Source organism: Macaca mulatta, chromosome 17 (assembly GCF_049350105.2).
Source record: "Macaca mulatta isolate MMU2019108-1 chromosome 17, T2T-MMU8v2.0, whole genome shotgun sequence".
NCBI classification, from domain to species: Eukaryota; Metazoa; Chordata; class Mammalia; order Primates; family Cercopithecidae; genus Macaca; species Macaca mulatta.
In genome coordinates this window covers 3,581,053-3,598,719 of record NC_133422.1, presented here as the reverse complement: position 1 = coordinate 3,598,719, position 17,667 = coordinate 3,581,053, and the positions used below count along the sequence as shown (strand labels likewise).

Here is a 17,667-nt window from a genome sequence, read left to right as displayed (position 1 = left end):
TGATCATGAAAATACTAATGTTTCACATAAAAATGAGAAGAAATTAAAAGACAAAGAGCAAAGTTGAAATATACCAAGATCCTGGCTGGGCGTGGTGGCTCACATCTGTAATTCTAGGACTTTGGGAGGCAGAGGCAGGTGGATCACTTGAGCTCAGGAGTTTGAGACTAGCCCGGGCAATGTGGGCAAAACCCTGTCTCTACCAAAAATACAAAAACTTAGCTGGGTGTGGTGGCACGCCATCTGTGGTCCCAGTTACTTGAGAGGCTGGGGTGGGAGGACTGCTTGAGCCTAGGAGTTCAAGGCTGCTGTGAGCATGAGCGCAGGAGGCAGAGGCTGCAGTGAGTCCTGAAGGTGACCGCACCACTGCACTCCAGCCTGGGTGACAGAATAAGACTCGTCTGAGAAACAAACAAAAACCCCCCTCCAAGATCCTTGTAGTTTGGCAGAAGGTTAGAGATATTGAATATTGTCATACTTTGTTAGCAAAATATACAATTAATACATATTTATATAAATTATAAAATTATAAATTATGTTTAACTATAAATATTATAAATATATAATTTTAAATATTATAATTATATAATAAAATTATATAATTTCATTCAACAAATTATAAATTATATAATTATAAAATTTATATAAATTATAAAATATATAATTAATACATATTTATCTTAGAGAAAAGCTCAAATTTTTCTCTGAGAGGTTGAATAAACTATCCTATGAACAGAATGACCAGGAGGAAATCGGTAACAGGAAATGAACAAATGAACAATGGTGAGAATTATAAAGTAGGCATAACTATAATGAGCAGAGAGATGTTTTAAAACAAGAAAAGTTTGAAACTACCAATGAAATAAGAGATATGTAGAAAAACATACCTTCCATGCATTATCTTAAGAAAAAGCTATCTTTTTTTTTTTAAAAAAAACTTAAACCAACAACTTTTAAAGCAAATAAATTTTTATTTTAGTCTCTAATTAAATTCCTCCAGATGACAAGACTAGATATTTTTACACGTAACTTCTAACAAAACATTAAGGCAAATTATTCAGAGAACATAGCAAAAAAATAATAATGCAATCTATTTTATAAAGTGAATGCAATTCTATTAACAACTTTAGACAAGGAAAATTAAAATGTAGATCAATTTTACTTATGAATATGTTTTAAACTCACCAGAAACACAGAAAAGAATAGCAATATAGTAGTATTTAAAGGAAATACAGCATGGGCAGGTGAAAGTTATCACAGGAATGCAAAATTGGTATAGCAATAGAAAAAACATCCTTGAGATTGTTCACCTTAGTAGGGTGAACGACAATATGCTCAGCACAATAAATGCAGAAAAAGCATTCCAAAATTTGGCTCATATTTATGGTAATAATCCTTAGTAAAGTGGAATTTTTTTTTTAACTTTAATATCTATTAAAAGTAGCTATTTTGTGGTAAAAAATTAGATGCATTCTCATTCTATTTAGGAATCATCCCTAGCACTTAGTATTGCTCTAGAGGTTTTAATCAGATCTAAGACATTTGAATTGGAAAGGAAGATGCAAAACGTTTGGTATTTGAAAACAGTAGAGAATTTTTGTAAGATGGAGAAAAATAATATAGTAAAACAATAGATATTCATATTAACAAAAACCCTATACGATATTGGGAATACATTTAACATAAGTTGTTCAAGATCTTTTTAGGAAAAAGCTATACAAAGTTTATAAAAAGGACAAAGAAAATCAGAATAAATGGAGATGTATATCCTTTTGCTAAATGGGAAAAGCAAATACAAAAATGTCAATTGTACTCAGATTAATTTAAAGATTCAATGTCATTCCACTCCAGTTAGCAATGGGCATTTGAAAATAAAAGGTGACCCTACTTCACATGGAAGAGAAAAATATCCAAGAGAATTCTAAATAAGATAAAAGAGGAGGAAAAGGAGAAAATAGAGAAGATGAAGTCACCTTACCATATCTAATAGTTTTTATAATGCTAAAAGCATAAGTGGTAATTAAAATAATATTTTCCGGGGATAGAAAATTGATAAGGAGAGGATCAGAAGCCATGTAAATTTGGAGCATAATATATAATACTGGTGACACTATTAATCATTCAGGGAATCATTCAGGGAATAATGGACTAGTCAATAAATAAGAGCTTATACCAGGACCTTATAAAATTAATTCCATATGGTTAAAGTTTAAGTAAGAAAAACAAATCTTCAAATATTTAGATGATAGTGTAGAATTACATTTCTATGACCTTGGATTAGGAAAAGTTATTTTTTCACTTTTTTTTTTTGTTTGTTTCATTATATTAAGACACAAAAGCAAACACCTACAAGAAAAAATTAATATATTTTACAAGAATAAGTTATTAAAATTGTGTACATCCAAAGATACTATAAAGTGCAAAAACAAATATCTAGAACAATGTATTTGCAATACATATAATTGAAAATGCATATATAATTATATAATTATATAATATACATATAGTTGTAAAAGAATATGTAGTACATACATAGTACACAGATTATCTATCTATCTATCTACCTACCTACCTACCTACCTACCTACATACCTATCTACATTTACTGTAGCGTTATCTGCAATGGCAAATATTGGAAAACACCTAAGTGTCTATAATTTAGAGAACATATTTTAGTGTGTCTATAAGATGTGATACTATATAACAGTCAAAAAGTGGAAAATAGAGTTATTTATTTTGCATTGGTTGCAAGAAAACTCACAACCAAATACCTAGCCTGAAAAAAATTTAAAAGATTCTGTGGTTTGTCTTATATATGCTAATCTTACACATAGCTTTAAATTTTCCTGCACCTATTTTATTTCTTGGGATCACATTGGAAGGAAGTAACAGTAGAAACAGGGGCCCAGGTAAAACACTGCTATAGCCGTCTTAGCAATGGATGAAGATGGCCAATCAGAGGGGTAGCAGGCAAGGAGAATGACGTTGAATCCACAGCCTGTAGGCAAGCTTGGGTACATAAGTTGCAGGGCTTAGCGCAAAAATAAAAATGTGAGGCCCCTTGTTCAAGAATTTAAAAGTTTAGGGTACAAAAAATAGAAAGAATGAATAAAGCCTGTGATTTGATAGCATAATAGGGTGACTACAGTCAATAATAATTTAATTGCAAATTTAAAAATAACTAGAAGAGCGTAATTAGATTGTTTGTAATACAAAGGATAAACGCTTGAGGGGAGGGGTAGCCCATTCTCCGTGATGTGATTATTACACACTGCATGCCTCTATCAAAAGATCTTATGTACCCCATAATATATATATATACCTCCTAGGTACCCACAAGGATAAAAAGTAAAAAAGTCAATCTCTCTCTCAAAAAAAAAATTAAAAGTTGAAAATGGCAATAGCCAAGCATTAAATGAAGCATGAGGGCTTTGTAAGCAAGGATTGTCCCTGTGTGACTCCATGGGTCACGTGCTTGTGAAGCCAGCCTTGGTGCAGAAGACAGAAGGGATATGATGGTACTTGGTTTGTGTCTTGGAAAGTAGGTGAATTGTGGTGCAAATATTGCCCTGGAACAGAGGGGGTCGAGCAGAGCGCCTACAGTGGGAAACTTGAGAACATTGACATTTCAGGGGTTGGCAGAGGAAGAGAACCTGTAAGGTAACAGGTAATGACACTCACTATGGAAAGAAGACAACCAAGAGAGCATGGTACCATGGACGCCAAGAGAAGAGAATTGTTCTCTGAGGAAGGCCTGGTCAACAGTCTTCAGAGATGGCTAAGCCATGCAGTGAATGATTAAGTCATTAGATTAACATTTAAAAGGTATGTGAGAACTTTGAGGAATAACTGTTTTAGTGGAGCACTGGAAACCAAAGCAAAATTGCATCAGATCGAGGAGTCAGCTGGAGGTGTGAATGCAATAGGAGGAGAGAACAACTGAGAATGCATTTAAATTGGCTTGGCTGTGAAGGAAAGGACAGAGAGAGGCCAATGGTGGGAGGGGAATGTTGGGCCAAAGAAAAGTTTGTTTTTGTTTTTCAAGATGACAGAGGCATACAACATACTAACATGTGCACAGGACATGGTGAGTGGAGAGGGAGAGCTGAAAATCCAGAGGAAGTGGAGGAAATACTTGGTAGAGGGAGAGTCCTGAAGGAGGCAGGAGAGTCCAATGCAGAGCAGGTAGCGGAGTCGTGTTTAGAAGAAGTCTCTTCTCCTGCATTTTTGGAGGAACAAAGCAAGAGAGCACTGGTGTGGGCCAAGTCTGTTTGTTAATTTACAAACAGGAAGCTGCAATGGTTTCCATCTCACTTCCGTTTTCTCTGTGAAGAGGTAAGGCCATTTGTGGGAATGATAAGGGAAGAGGAATGGTCACAGGCTTATAGGTGTGGAGAGTTTCCCTTGAGCATGGGAGGAAATGATGACTAGGAATTCCAAATGGAATCAAGGGCCCAGGGGAGGAATAGGACTGTGGATCCGAAAAAATATCTTCCTGTGTGTTTGTGTGATTTTTCTCCAATCACGCTCCCATACCAAGTGTGTGCAGGGAAGAGGTACAGCTGAACTGATCCCAAAATATGGATTCACCATGTGGAGGGAAAGAGATGGACAATGGCTACAGGATTTGGGTATTGGCATGCGTATGGTTGAAGTAGTAAGACTTGGAGTTCGAGCTGAATAGGAAAAAAAGTGAATACAGTAAGAAACACATGGGAGTGAGGCAGAGGCTTATGGAGTCATTGAGAGATGGAAGATTTCACATAGTCAGAATTGGTGTGAAAATGCAGAAGGGAGGAATAGAGAGAAAGTGGGAGGGAAAAGAAACTGTGGCCACAGGGACTTTGTTGGAGTTGGACCATCAGGGTGATGGCCAGAGCCAGACCAGGCCATGGTTTCCATGAGTAGGATGAACACAAGGCCAACAGGCTCAAGCCTCTCACAAAGCCTGGAGCGGAAGGAGGGGAGGCCATGACCCGGGTGGCCATGTATTTGAGGAATGAAAGACGTAGCCAGGAGACTGGTCACTCCCAGAAGCAAGGGGAGGGAGTTGATAACACAGTTGAGTAGTAGAAGCATCGAAAAAGAAATGATTTGTGCAAGAGAGCAGAAGAATAACAGCTTGGAAACAAACATTAAGGACGTGTTGTCCTGAAGGGTGCAGTGTGGCGGGACACGCAACCTCTGCAAAAAGAACCATCAGAGCATCCAGCAGAGCCTCACTGAAGAGAGGAAAGCCTGTGCTCGCTAGCACAGTTACAGTACACCCCGGACTGAGGATCACTGGCAGGAGGGGCGAGCACAACTTCTCTGATAGTCTGGCTGAATGCAGAACTCAGATGGAAAGTAGGCTCAGGAATGTAAATAAGAACTCTTCTTGAGATAAGCCGATATAAATATCCTTTTTCTGAAATGAGAGTGTGATAGCCACAATGGTTTTGATATTATTCTACACAATCCCTCTCTGGAGTTTTGGTATGGTAGTTACACGTTGAGTTAATTTAAGAAGCTGCCGAATTGTTTGCCAGAGTGACTGTCCCATTCTACTTGCCCACTAGCAATGTCCACATCACCCACTTTCTCTGCATCCTCACTAGTATTTGGCAATGTCGCAATTTTTTATTTTAGACGTTTTAATAGGTGTGTAGTGGAAAGGCAAAGGAGCTAGAAGGGCTAAAGCAATTTTGAAAGAGAAAAAATAAAAGGCATAAGGCTGCCTGGTTTCAAAATTTATTATTCAATGAGAGTAATCAAGACTGTGTGGTACTGGCAGAGTTAGACGCATAGACTAATGGAACAGAGGAGGGACCTCAGAAAGACCTACACAGATATGCCCGACCAGTCTTCGACAAAGATGCAAAAGCAATTCATTGGAGGAAAGATAGTCCTTCATCAAATGACGCTGGGACAATCAAACATTCCAGACCCAATCTTCACACCTCATACAAAAAATTAGCTCTAACTAATGATTTCATTTGAAACTTTTAGAAAAAAAAGGGAGAAAATCTTTGAGACCTAAAGCGAGGCAAAGAATTCTTGGAGGAAAAACTGACAAACTAGTCTTCGTTAAAATCAAAAAGTTTTGCTTTGCAAAGGATCCTTTAAGAGGGTGAAAAGACAAGTTACAGATTTGGGAGAAAAAATTTGCGAACTAAAAATCTGACAAAGGACAGGTGTCTATAATATATACCGAAATCTCAAAACTGAACAGCAAAAACAGAAACAATTCCATTAGAAAATAGCGAAGGCTGGGAATTGGTGGCTCCGATGTCTCCCCATAGTCAGAAGTGTGGTGCTATCCACCTTAGCTTAGTACACAGGACAAAGGGATTGCTTTTACCCATCCACTGATTAATCCCAAACTTTGTAATGTGGAACACCCACAGAGACACTGCTTTGGAGAAAAGGTCTGGAAGGATAGAAAGAACTCCAGTATGAGGGAACACAACTGCTAAACTAATTAGAACTTAGAATTCTAATTCTAAATTCAAATTAAGAGTTGAGGAAACACCAGAATCTTTTAATTTTGCATTTCGGATCCTCAAGCATTTCTAGATAGTGCAGAAGCTAAAGATACCAATGAGAGGCGAGCAGACCACTAAGGGGCCACTGTTCGTGCACCAAGGGGCTGCTAAGATGTGCCTCTTTTGGACCCCATTTCCCAGGTGCTTGGTGTCCAGTGGTGAACTACACATTGTAACTCGTGTATCTGAATTGAGCTTGATTATTATTGCATTATAAAGCAAGATGCAGGAGTATTTTTGGTCACTTGAGGCTTGGGCTTTCTTAAATATGCAGTTAAGAACAATATTGTCCTTGGTCCACCTTCTGTTATTTCTTTTATGTTGATTCTATAGAGGTGAAGAGTGTTCAGAAACTTTATGGAATAAAATCTTGGCTGTCTAAAACCAAGACTTCCCCAAATTTAACATTATTTCAAAATCTCTTGAGGAAGAATATAGCTATCCATTTCTCGAGTATGAGAGTACCCTTTATCTTTGCTTATTTACCAGTGTGGAGGCTTCATAAATGAACTCCTAACAATGACCTTGCTACTCAGCTTAATATTCTGCTTCAATTCTTGAGTCAATTGCTAACAGATAAATACATTTTATTGTCACAGACCAATGAACTTATTGTTAAACTCTTGAGTAAAAACAAGATTTTGTGTTTTGTTTTTATTTTTCAACACAGCTTTTATCGGTAGTCATGATAGCGCATTAGATACTTAACATATATGTGCTTATGTTTCTCTTGTTTGAAAGCAGAATGAGTTTTTGAAACATAGAAATAAACCCCTACATTAAAGATAAAACCACTCAATTTAATGAGAGTTTATCCAAGGTGAAAAACCAGAAGATTGGATGCATTAAAAGTAACTTTAAAAGGAGTCAAAAATATTCTTTTACATAGTGAGGTTTAAGAGAGAAGCTATAACTGATGTTAGCAGGGTTTTCTACTTCTGAAACACAGCTCATTCCATTAACCCTATTTATGTCTACATTTTGTCAAACACACCTTACAATTACTAAGTCCAGGCAGTCATGGAGTTGAGCTATTGTCAGCTTCCTTGGTCTCCCTTGTAGTCATCAGTAATTGTAAAACATAGAAAATGCTTCTGTTGGCTGCGATTCTTACCATGGAAGAGACTGTGAAGACAGCTGTACATAGCAGATGAATTGGTAACTTAATGAGACCAGAATGTTATAACAAGTTTAGAAGTAAACATTCTTGAGAGGAAAAGTAGCTCAAGTTTGTGATAGGAATCCCCCAATTAGTAATTTAAACAGAGAAGCTCAGTTAATTATAGTATATTAATAAAACCATGAGGTAATCTTTAAATTCTGAACTCACTTTCCTGCAATATTATGGAAGAATGTGTCTTATCCTTTCTTGTGTGTTTTTATAAGAACTAGTTTGAACTAATCCTGTACAGAAAATCCACCTCCATCTGAAAAGCAAGGTTCTTTCTGTTGCTGAACATATCAGATTTCTGACAATGAATCCATTGTTCAAGATAGAAAATATTTTCATAATAAACCTGCAAGAAGTATTCAAGATGTATAAACTTGTTCACATATATGAGAACAAAGTGATCTTTTATCAGTACTTCTGATGGCACTATTACACATTTAAAATATCTGCATTGTGCTTATACCATATTCACCTGTCTAATTATGTGTTGTAAGCAATTTTTAAAACAGTAATTGTCATTGTAAAAGCTGTGCACTTCATTTTCTAAGAATTAAATCAGCCTAAAAACCTATGACCCGTGGATTATCCAGTAAAATGCAAGAGAGAAGCAGAGAAATTTGAACCTGTCATTCCAATTAAAAAGGAATTTATAGTCCAAACTAGCATTCATAATTTCAGAGAAAATATAAAAAAATAGGGCCAGGCAAATAGGCTCACTTATTTTGTCCAGTTGTTCAGGAACAGTTCAGTTTAATGATCATTTCATTTATTTATTCAGCTCTTCTATCATTCATTCATAAGTTACTTACTAATTCCTTGGGGGACAGTAATGAAGACAGTAGCGAGTAAAGAGTAGGGAAAACTGCCCTAGAGTACCTTGAGTAATTTGGTGGAGGAAGCACAAGGAAGTGCCTTGTGCACTTCCACGGGAACTCATGAATGGAATTAAGCCAATTCAGAAGGTCAGGGAGGGAGGTCTCTGAGGAAAATGTGTTTAAGTATGAATGGATGAGATTGTTTCGCATCTGAAATGGAATCGATTATGGATTTCCATGTGAAATGTCTTGGTGTAAATCTGAAGATACTGATGTGACCAGAGTAATTTAACAACCGACTAGCCCAGATCCCTTGAGGACAGGACCATGTGCTGTGCGTCTTTGTGTTTTTGGCACCCAGCAGTCTGCCAAGAGTGTGGTGCACACACAGTACATGCTATTGAAATAATTAATAAATAAACAAAAGCACTGCCCAGTTTGTTGCTTTTGGAAAACATGCCAATTTAGGTAACATATATTTTCAATTTTCGATAAAGTTTTTTTTTTTTTTTTTTTTTTTTTTTTTTTTTTTTTTTTTTTTTTAGATGGAGTCTGGCTCTGTCACCCAGGCTGGAGTGCAGTGGCCCCATCTTGGCTCACTGCAAGCCCTACCTCCTGGGTTCACCCATTCTCCTGCCTCAGCCTTCCAAGTAGCTGGGACTATAGGTACCCACCACCACACCTGGCTAACTTTTTCTTTTTTTCCTTTTTTTTTTTTTTTTTTTTAGTATGGCTTACCATGTTAGCCAGGATGGTCTTGACCTCCTGATCCGCCTGCCTCGGCCTCCCAAAGTGCTGGGATTACAGGCGTGAGCCACCATGCCCGGCCAAAGAGCATGACTTTTGAAAAATCTTATTTTTAAATTTTGTTTTACACTGTATTTCTGATTTACTGGATTTGTTGAAACTTAACATGTCTGTAGACTGATTTGTATTTCCTCAAAGCTAAGTTGGATTTTGATATAAGCAGTTTTGCTACTATCATTGGGTAATACTGGCTTAATCTAGGCAAATACAAACGGGTCTGGTTTCTAGAATTGCCTGGACTCCATTTTAAATGTGAAAGTTCTTCTATGCCTTTTTATAATCCTTTTCTTGAATGTTATTTATTTTGATCATGATGCTTAATTCTTACTCAGAACTTGCTAAGTAGAAAAAAATTAAAATTTCTTTTACTTTATGAAAAAGTCAAATATTTCCACTTTTTATGTTTTCTTCTTATGTTTCCCCTTTTCTCTCCAATATTACCATCTGCTTGTTTTATTCCTGTTCCCAGTGATACCCGCAGTGAAATTTCCATCCACAGTCTCTGTTGATTTATGCTCGGCTGTGTTTATTTCTGGCATTGCTAACTTTCTTGATATGTCTGGGACTTGGGCTTATTACACTAACTCTAGGTTCAGGTTTCCTTCTCACAACATTTACTCCACACCTACTTTGAACTTTTCTTAAGATGAGAGCTTAAATTACTAAATACGTTTCTTTCCCACTACAGATTTCAGGGCGGAAAAGAAGTGGTTACAGGGGAGAAAGAGAGTTCAAAATGTTCAAAAATGCCCAACTGTTTTCAAAACTTGGAAGTGAGGACAAGCATTTTTCTTTAATTGAACTTCAGATAGATCAGTCACCCTAGCAGTGGTTACCCTGGGGCATGTTCCCAGCATCCATTAGGCTGGTTGGCATTTGAATTGGTGACGCACTTCTCTCCAAACCCCGATAGATACCTGATGTTTAAATGGGCTTGTGGATTGCAAACCTTGCAAATGTCCTTAGAAGTCACAGAGTGTGCCTGGGTGAAAAGGAGGATCTGCTCATGGGTGGCCAATATTTGTTTACAACAAAGGTCTGGGCTGGGAGTTTTAGTGGTGGCCAACCACTCACTTTGCAACAGATCACTGATGAAATTTGACTGTGGAACTTTCTTTTTGAATCCAGCTGTTAGTTTACATCCTGAAGGGTAAGACTTGATCACTCTGCTAATTTTATCCTCCCTGATATAACTGCAGATGTTATTCAGATTCATAGGCAACTGACCTAAAATTTTACAGTTAATTGTCTCCAGAGATGTCATCTACATATGTGGATATCAGGGACAAGGTGCAGGTGATCACTGTCAAGAATCCTCGTCCAGGCCTTTGCAGCAAGCAAGTATTTGCTATAGAAGAGCAGGTTGCCTTATGACTCAGGTGAACCCTATGGTTTATAAGGAAGATGACTTCTTTAGCCACACAAGTCTTCACTTCAGGAATATTTACAATGCCTCCACAATGTGGAAAACCTTCAGGTATTATCCCCATATACCTCCGTTCGAGAGAACGATTATCCACATCCTATGATTAAAGGATGTGGATAAGCTTCATACAACGCAGCAGCGGCCAAAACAGCAGCAGCAAAACTTTGACAGTGGAAAAAGCTCCAAGTCTGCGGTTTTATTTTTGTTTAGTTAGAGATGGAACGCCACACAGTAAATCTATCAGTTCCAAGTGCCAAATTAATAGAAGTGTTAGTGTGGCATTGAATTAGCAAAATGAGAAGCAGGGAATTGACAAAGAAAATGAATTATCATGCATCTTCTTATAAATTCAATAAGGAGATGCAAGAAATAAATCACCTGAACGGAACAAGGGCCAGATGGTGAATATGCATGTGCACGCGCATGTGGATTTATCATCCTCTGACATGGAGACTTAGCATAAGGTAGGGCTGGGGTGCAGTGGGCCAGGAAATAAGCTTGCAGTTCTTCTCGGTGTCCTTGAGCTTGAGGTAGTACTGCTGCGGTGTGTGCAGCGTGCACTTGGTCTCATCATCCACAAACACCTCCATGGGATCCTGCGTGGACTCCCTGCACACAGGCCAGATCTCCTTGCTGGAAGTGGCGAGGCTGAGGTGGTGGCTACAGTGATGTTTTGTGAATAAAGGAGAATGACCTAAAATGTGAAATGTTGTAATTACTAGTCTTCATCTTGACAGGATTTGCTTCTAGCTATAGCTCTCAAAAACTGGAAGGAGGGAAGAGAGAGATACGAAGATTTTTTCTGCCCTTGGAATACTTGGGTAAAATGACACATTCCAGATACACCAAGGGCCACCTATGTTCACAGAATAGCATCTACTCAAAGCCCATCTGTTGTAGGATTGAGGCTGCTGCTAATGCAAGTTACTTGTGAAATGGAATAACATTTTAGGGTATGTATATAGGCTTTGGGGTCTAAATTTTCTTCCTTTATTCCATAAGCGGTGGTTTTAAAGTCTACCTGTTGCCTGAGTCAATTTCAAGATGTAGCAAGACACAGTCCCTTCCTTCACAAGATGAATATACTATCCAGTGTAAAATATTTGTAATACACCACTTGATAAATGCTATGGTGGACAAGCACAGACCTATGTAGAATCACAATCTAACTCAGGATTAGGGAAATGATGATGTCAGGAAAACCACTCAGAGAAGATCATGTCTGACTCAGTCCCCGTGTGGATTCCTACTCTTCTTCCTGACTTTGAAATGCCAGAGCACTGTGGCACCCAGTCTTTGGTTCTCTTCCCTTTTCTATCTTTATAACCTAAGGCTGAATGAAGACCTATCATTTTAAATTGCATTAATGTACCAAACTCACGTCTCAGCTCTGCCATTGCCCTTGGTGTGGAGCCTCAGAGTTTCACCCACTCACGTCCTCTGTAGGTGTCTGCAGGTAACACAGATTAAGCCCGTGCCAAACTGACCTTTGGTTTTGTTTGTTTTTTTACTTATATTCTTGTTCCTCCTCTTGTATTCCCAAGTTCACACCATTTACAGTGCTGCGTAGGCCAGAATGCCTAGAAAACACTCTTGACTCCTTGCCCTGCTTATGTTTTAAACAGATCACGTCTCACTATGTCCGTCAGCACCACCCCAATTCAGACACCCAGTCCCCAGAGCAAAATACCTAAATCGTCTTTTAAAGGTCTCCCTGTGTGATGTTGTTGCCACAGGGTTCAAGCTTTGTCCTCTAACCCCTGCAGAGCTAGTAGCAAGATTCCATCTGCACCCTCTACTCATTGGTATGGCAATGACCTTGGGAATTGCATCCTCTCAATTCACAGTCAAAGTAGGAGGGCTTGCAGGATGGTTCCTGTTGACGGGGGTTGCTTTCTGAGAAGTCTCGCCAGCTCCATCCCTGCTTAACTTCTCAGTTTGGCTGTGTATTTTATTTATTTTATTTTATTTTATTTTGACGCAGAGTCTTGGTCTGTAGCCCAGGCTGGAGTGCAGTGGCGCAATCTCGGCTCACTGCAAGCTCTGCCTCCCGGGTTCACGCCATTCTCCTGCCTCAGCTTCCCAAGTAGCTGGGACTATAGGCGCTGCCACCACGCCCGGCTAATTTTTGCATTTTCCGTAGAGACGGGGTTTCACCGTGTTAGCCAGGATGGTCTCGATCTCCTGACCTCATGATCTGCCCGCCTCTGCCTCCCAAAGTGCTGGGATTACAGGCGTGAGCCACAGTGCCTGGCCATTAGCTGGTAATTCTTATAATAGATGTAAATAATTAGCAACTGCATCCCCTTGCGGCATGCGGAGGAGAATGAGGAACCAGGGCCCTGCCTCTCTGCTCTCAGCAACACGGCAGAACAGGATGTGGAAAATGAGCTTTTGAATTATGAAGAAGAGCCCCAGGCTTCTCTAGGGAGCGCTCTGGTTCCCCGTAAGAAAGATGTCAAGGGATCCTACATTTCCATCCACAGCTCTGGTTTCTGGGACTTTCTGCTGAAGCTGGAGCTCCTGAGGTCCAGCATGAGTGCATTCTCCAGGCCACCCTGGGCATGGACGTCCTGTGCCAGACCAAGTCCGGGATGGGTAAGACGGTGGTCTTTGTGCTGGCCACAGTGCAGCAGATCCGGCCCGTCAACTGACAGGGGACAGTCCTGATCACATGCCACACAGGGGCACTGGCCTTCCAGATCAGCAGGGAGTATGAATGAGCACTTCTCCAAGTAGATGCCCAGTGTCAAGGTGTCTGTGTTTTTCGGAGGCCTCTTCATCAAGAAGAATGAAGAACTGTTGACGAACTGTCCCCATGTCAGGGTGGGGACCCTGGGTCAGATCGTGGCACTTGTGTAGAACAGGAGCCTCAACCTGAAGAATGTGAAGCACTTTGTGCTGGATAAGATGCTGGGGTGGCTGGACCTGTGGCAGGACATGCCGGTGGCCTCCCACCTGATGTTCCGGCAGAAGCAGTGAGTCGTGTTCAGTGCCACCCTGAGCAAGGAGATCTGGCCTGTGTGCAGGGAGTCCATGCAGGATCCCATGGAGGTGTTTGTGGATGATGAGTGCACGCTGCCTGCACTGCAGCAGTACTACCTCAAGCTCAAGGACACTGAGAAGAACCGCAAGCTTTTCGATCTCCTGGACATGCTGGAATTTAAGCACGTGGCAATCTTCATCAAGCCGGTGCAGCCCTGCAGTCCCCGGCCCAGCTCCTCATGGAGCAGAACTTCCTGGCCATGGCCCACGAGGAACGACTGTCACACTATCAGCAGTCCAGGGATTTCCAGTGGTGGATCCTGGTGGATCAATCTGTTTGCAGTCAGTTGCAACATCCACAGGGATATGGAGGCTTGAGAAGATATTTGGCATAAACCATTGGCTGCAGACATTTTTCTTTATAAAATCTTCGACGGCCTCTGTGCAAATCTGTCGATAACTTCTCTTCTACTCTTTTGTCATCGTCCACACCATGATCCCATCCACTTCACTGGAGGAATTTACCGAGGCAGCTCCAAGCCTATGTCTCTGCAGGTTTGCTCCAAGTCCCCGTATTCACTTTCAATCACTTCCTAACCATTGTAGGAACTGAGTGATTCAACATCTTCTTAACTATGACATGCCTGAAGACTCAGACACCTACCTCCACCCAGTGGCTCGTGCAGGTTTTTTTGGCACTAAAGGCCTGTCCATCACTTTTGTGTCTGAGGAGAATGACGCCAAAATCCTCCAGGACATCCAAGACCGGTTTGAAGGTAATGTGACAGAGCTTCTGGAGGAAAGCAGCATCTCCACACATGGTGAGTAGAGTCCTGACTATGGGCCTCGATGGCCTGGAGCGGCCCTGCTGCCCGTGTGTGGCTTCCTGTGTGCCAGCTGGGTCTCTCTTTGGACTGTCCAAAAGCTGCAGATTCGTGTAAGAATATTACTATGAAAAAAAAAAGATATTTTATAGACATCTCCCCCTTCCCTTTAGGATGTGAGGTTATAAGGGAGGTGAGGAAAGTTTGTTTTGATTGTGCTAAGAAAGAAGCCAATCTTTTGGTTTACCCGAATTTACAAGGATATTATATCATTTTTCCTTTTGAAATGGGTCTTTTTAATACAATGCAGGCACTTAATCCATGTCTACACAAATGCCAAACATCTGGATGAGAATAAAAATTTAGTCAAAAATAGATATTTCCAAATAACTGGATGTTTGATCTAAAATAAATCAAATAACCTCTTTTTTTTTTTTGCTGTATTTTTCACACTGAAATTGGATGCTTTGTACTTACTTGCTGGATCTGTCAAAGCCTTTTTTAAAAAATGAGTGAAAATTAGGATGAAGCTCTCAGAAATACAATGGGAGTGTCTCTAGGTGACGTGAGGAAAGCTTCTAGAAACATCTTTCCAGTTTTGAGAAGCTCTCTGCCAGTCCTCCAGGCTGAGAAAACTGAGTCAGCCAGGGAGGTTTGAGAGGTTTACTCACCAGTTTCCTAAGCCTCTAACAGGTGCAGGATTACTCTCCTAGTTCTTACTGGAACACACAGAATATCTCCTTTAATCAGCGAGGAGAAAGCACCTACAAAGCGGCCTCCGTGGAAGCCTGGAGGCTTCAGGGAACAAAAGGGTTATGTTGTCCCAGGGATAGCGTTATCCTTTGTTATGTGTATTAATTAATATGGAGGGAAAGGCAGGACTACATTTGTTAAAACGGTTTGTGGTAAGTCAGTCAGCCGCTGTGCTGACTGATTTACAGTGGGCAGAAGGCACAGTGGCCTATGACTAACATCCAGGGCTCGGTGTGATTAGATCATAAAACTTTATTGTATGGTTATTTATTTATATTTCTATAAATTAAACAGGCATTTGACCCGAGTGGTATACAGATTTGTAAAAGAAAAAAGAAAAATTACTTATTTTGATAGTGTTTGATCCAGAGGCACAAATTTGATGACCATCACCATGAAATTAGAAGCAGCACAAATTGATTTCTTGCTTGCTCAACTACATATCTTATTTTTTGTTTGATTTTAGGAAACGGATCAAAGCACACACAATAGTTGTTAATATACTTCTTAAAATATGCTAAATGTTCTTGTTTGTTCAATTCGCTGGTGGGGCAGCAAAGATGGTAACACTTTTTCTAATCTTGCTTCTATATTGTTTGACACATTGTGAGAAACACTGTGAGAAACATTGTTTGACACATGTGAGAAACATTGTAGTAGTGGGTAAAATGGTTTTGTACAAAAGTAAGGTTTTTTCCTTATTGTGGATAAGCATCTCTAAGAAATATTATTTATACATACTATTTACCAGAATTAACTGCCTGAATATTTTATATTTGGGATTTTGTTGGTATCCTGGGAGCCCCAGCCCTTATTTTCTCCAGGTGAGTTAGCTCCAGGAGGCAAGGAGATAGTGTTCCCATTACCAGCGATTGGTGTGGGGACTGGGCTGTCTGGGTCAGTATAGGGCCCCAAATCATTCCCATCAGTCACTTGACAGCAAGAGGGAGACAACTTCACTCCTGGTTGCCTTGAAGGTATCCTAGTCTGCCCTAAAGGCAAAACCTATTCTGGCACCAGCCAGGTTGACCTAGGGCAGCCATCCTCACCTCTCAAGTGCTGCCAAAACCACAGAGCACTCAGGAGAGCTTCACACTGCACCTCCACCTCTTCTTAATAAACATCATCATTTCATAGTTACAAGGTGCCATCTATTTACCCAGAGAGATGAATCTGGTGACCATTCAGACCTTACAACTCTGGCTGCTTTGAGGAAGGGTGCCCTCAGTTTCCCTGAGCTCAAGATGTTCTATTGTGACTGAAAGTTAGTGCTGAAGGAGAAGGATGCCAGTGTAAATGTTCACTCATGCCCCTCCACTGCCCCCCTTCTGAGTCTGCAGTCTGCAATGTCAATTATACCACTCTGTATGTATTATACCACTCTGTATGTATTATACCACTCTGTATGTATTATACCACTCTGCCTTTGCCTACCCATAGCTTAGCTCTCACTAATGAGAACATATTTGGTTTTTCTCTTACTGAGTTACTTCACTTAGAATAATGGCCTACAGCTCCATCTAAGTTGCTGCAAAAGACATTATTTTATTTTTTATGGCTGTGTGGTATTCCATGGTAATATATATATCACATTTTCTTTATTCAAAAATCAATTGATGTACACTTATGTTGGTCCCACATCTTTGCAATTGTGTACTGTGCTGTAATGAACATATGCATGCAGGTGTTCTTTTGATATGATGATATATTTTTCTTTGGGTAGATACTCACTAGTAAGATTGCTAGATTGAATGGTAGATCGACTTTTAGTTCTTGGAGAAGAAAAACAATTTAGTTATAATGATTCAAAATAATAGCCAAAGGAAAATCATGGTCCAGGAAAACGGAATGACCCTCAGTTTCCTTTTGTCCTCTGGCCCCCCAAAGGTGTTGCTTGTTGGGAAAATAAAATCGCCACAGAGAATCAAACATCTAAACTTCCGGGAAGTCAAACAGTAGTTTGTTAAATAAAGGACTTTCCTGCTCTAAGTAAATATGGTACGAAAAAGCTAACCACCTTTCTTTGGAAGGGCCTTTTGGAATTGACTTTGCTTTTATTAATTTGGACTTGGGCTTGGGTTGAGGCAGCTAAAAGTAGTTGTTATTCTCAATGTTGTTTCTACATGAATCTCTAGTGGAAAAAAAAAAAAACTTTGCATGAATTGATTAAAATAACTGCAAAGGCATTTAAGGCAGGTGGTTTAAAACAGACCGAGTGGCTTTGCAACAGATTATTCCTGTATGCATGTGCAAAATGGTCACTCCATTGCTAGAAGTACAACAGTGTAGATGAAAAACATCAGTGTATGTGGGGAATCTGAAGACCACCTTCTTTGTTGGCTGTGGCTGAAGGCAGAAATAA

General features: G+C 39.8%; 1 pseudogene; it reads left to right on the top strand.

Moving 5' to 3' along the window:
• Nucleotides 1–4,071: 4,071 nt before the first annotated feature.
• Nucleotides 4,072–14,667, top strand: LOC100429289 (ATP-dependent RNA helicase DDX39A pseudogene; annotated as a pseudogene).
• The last annotated feature ends 3,000 nt before the right edge of the window (nt 14,668–17,667 follow it).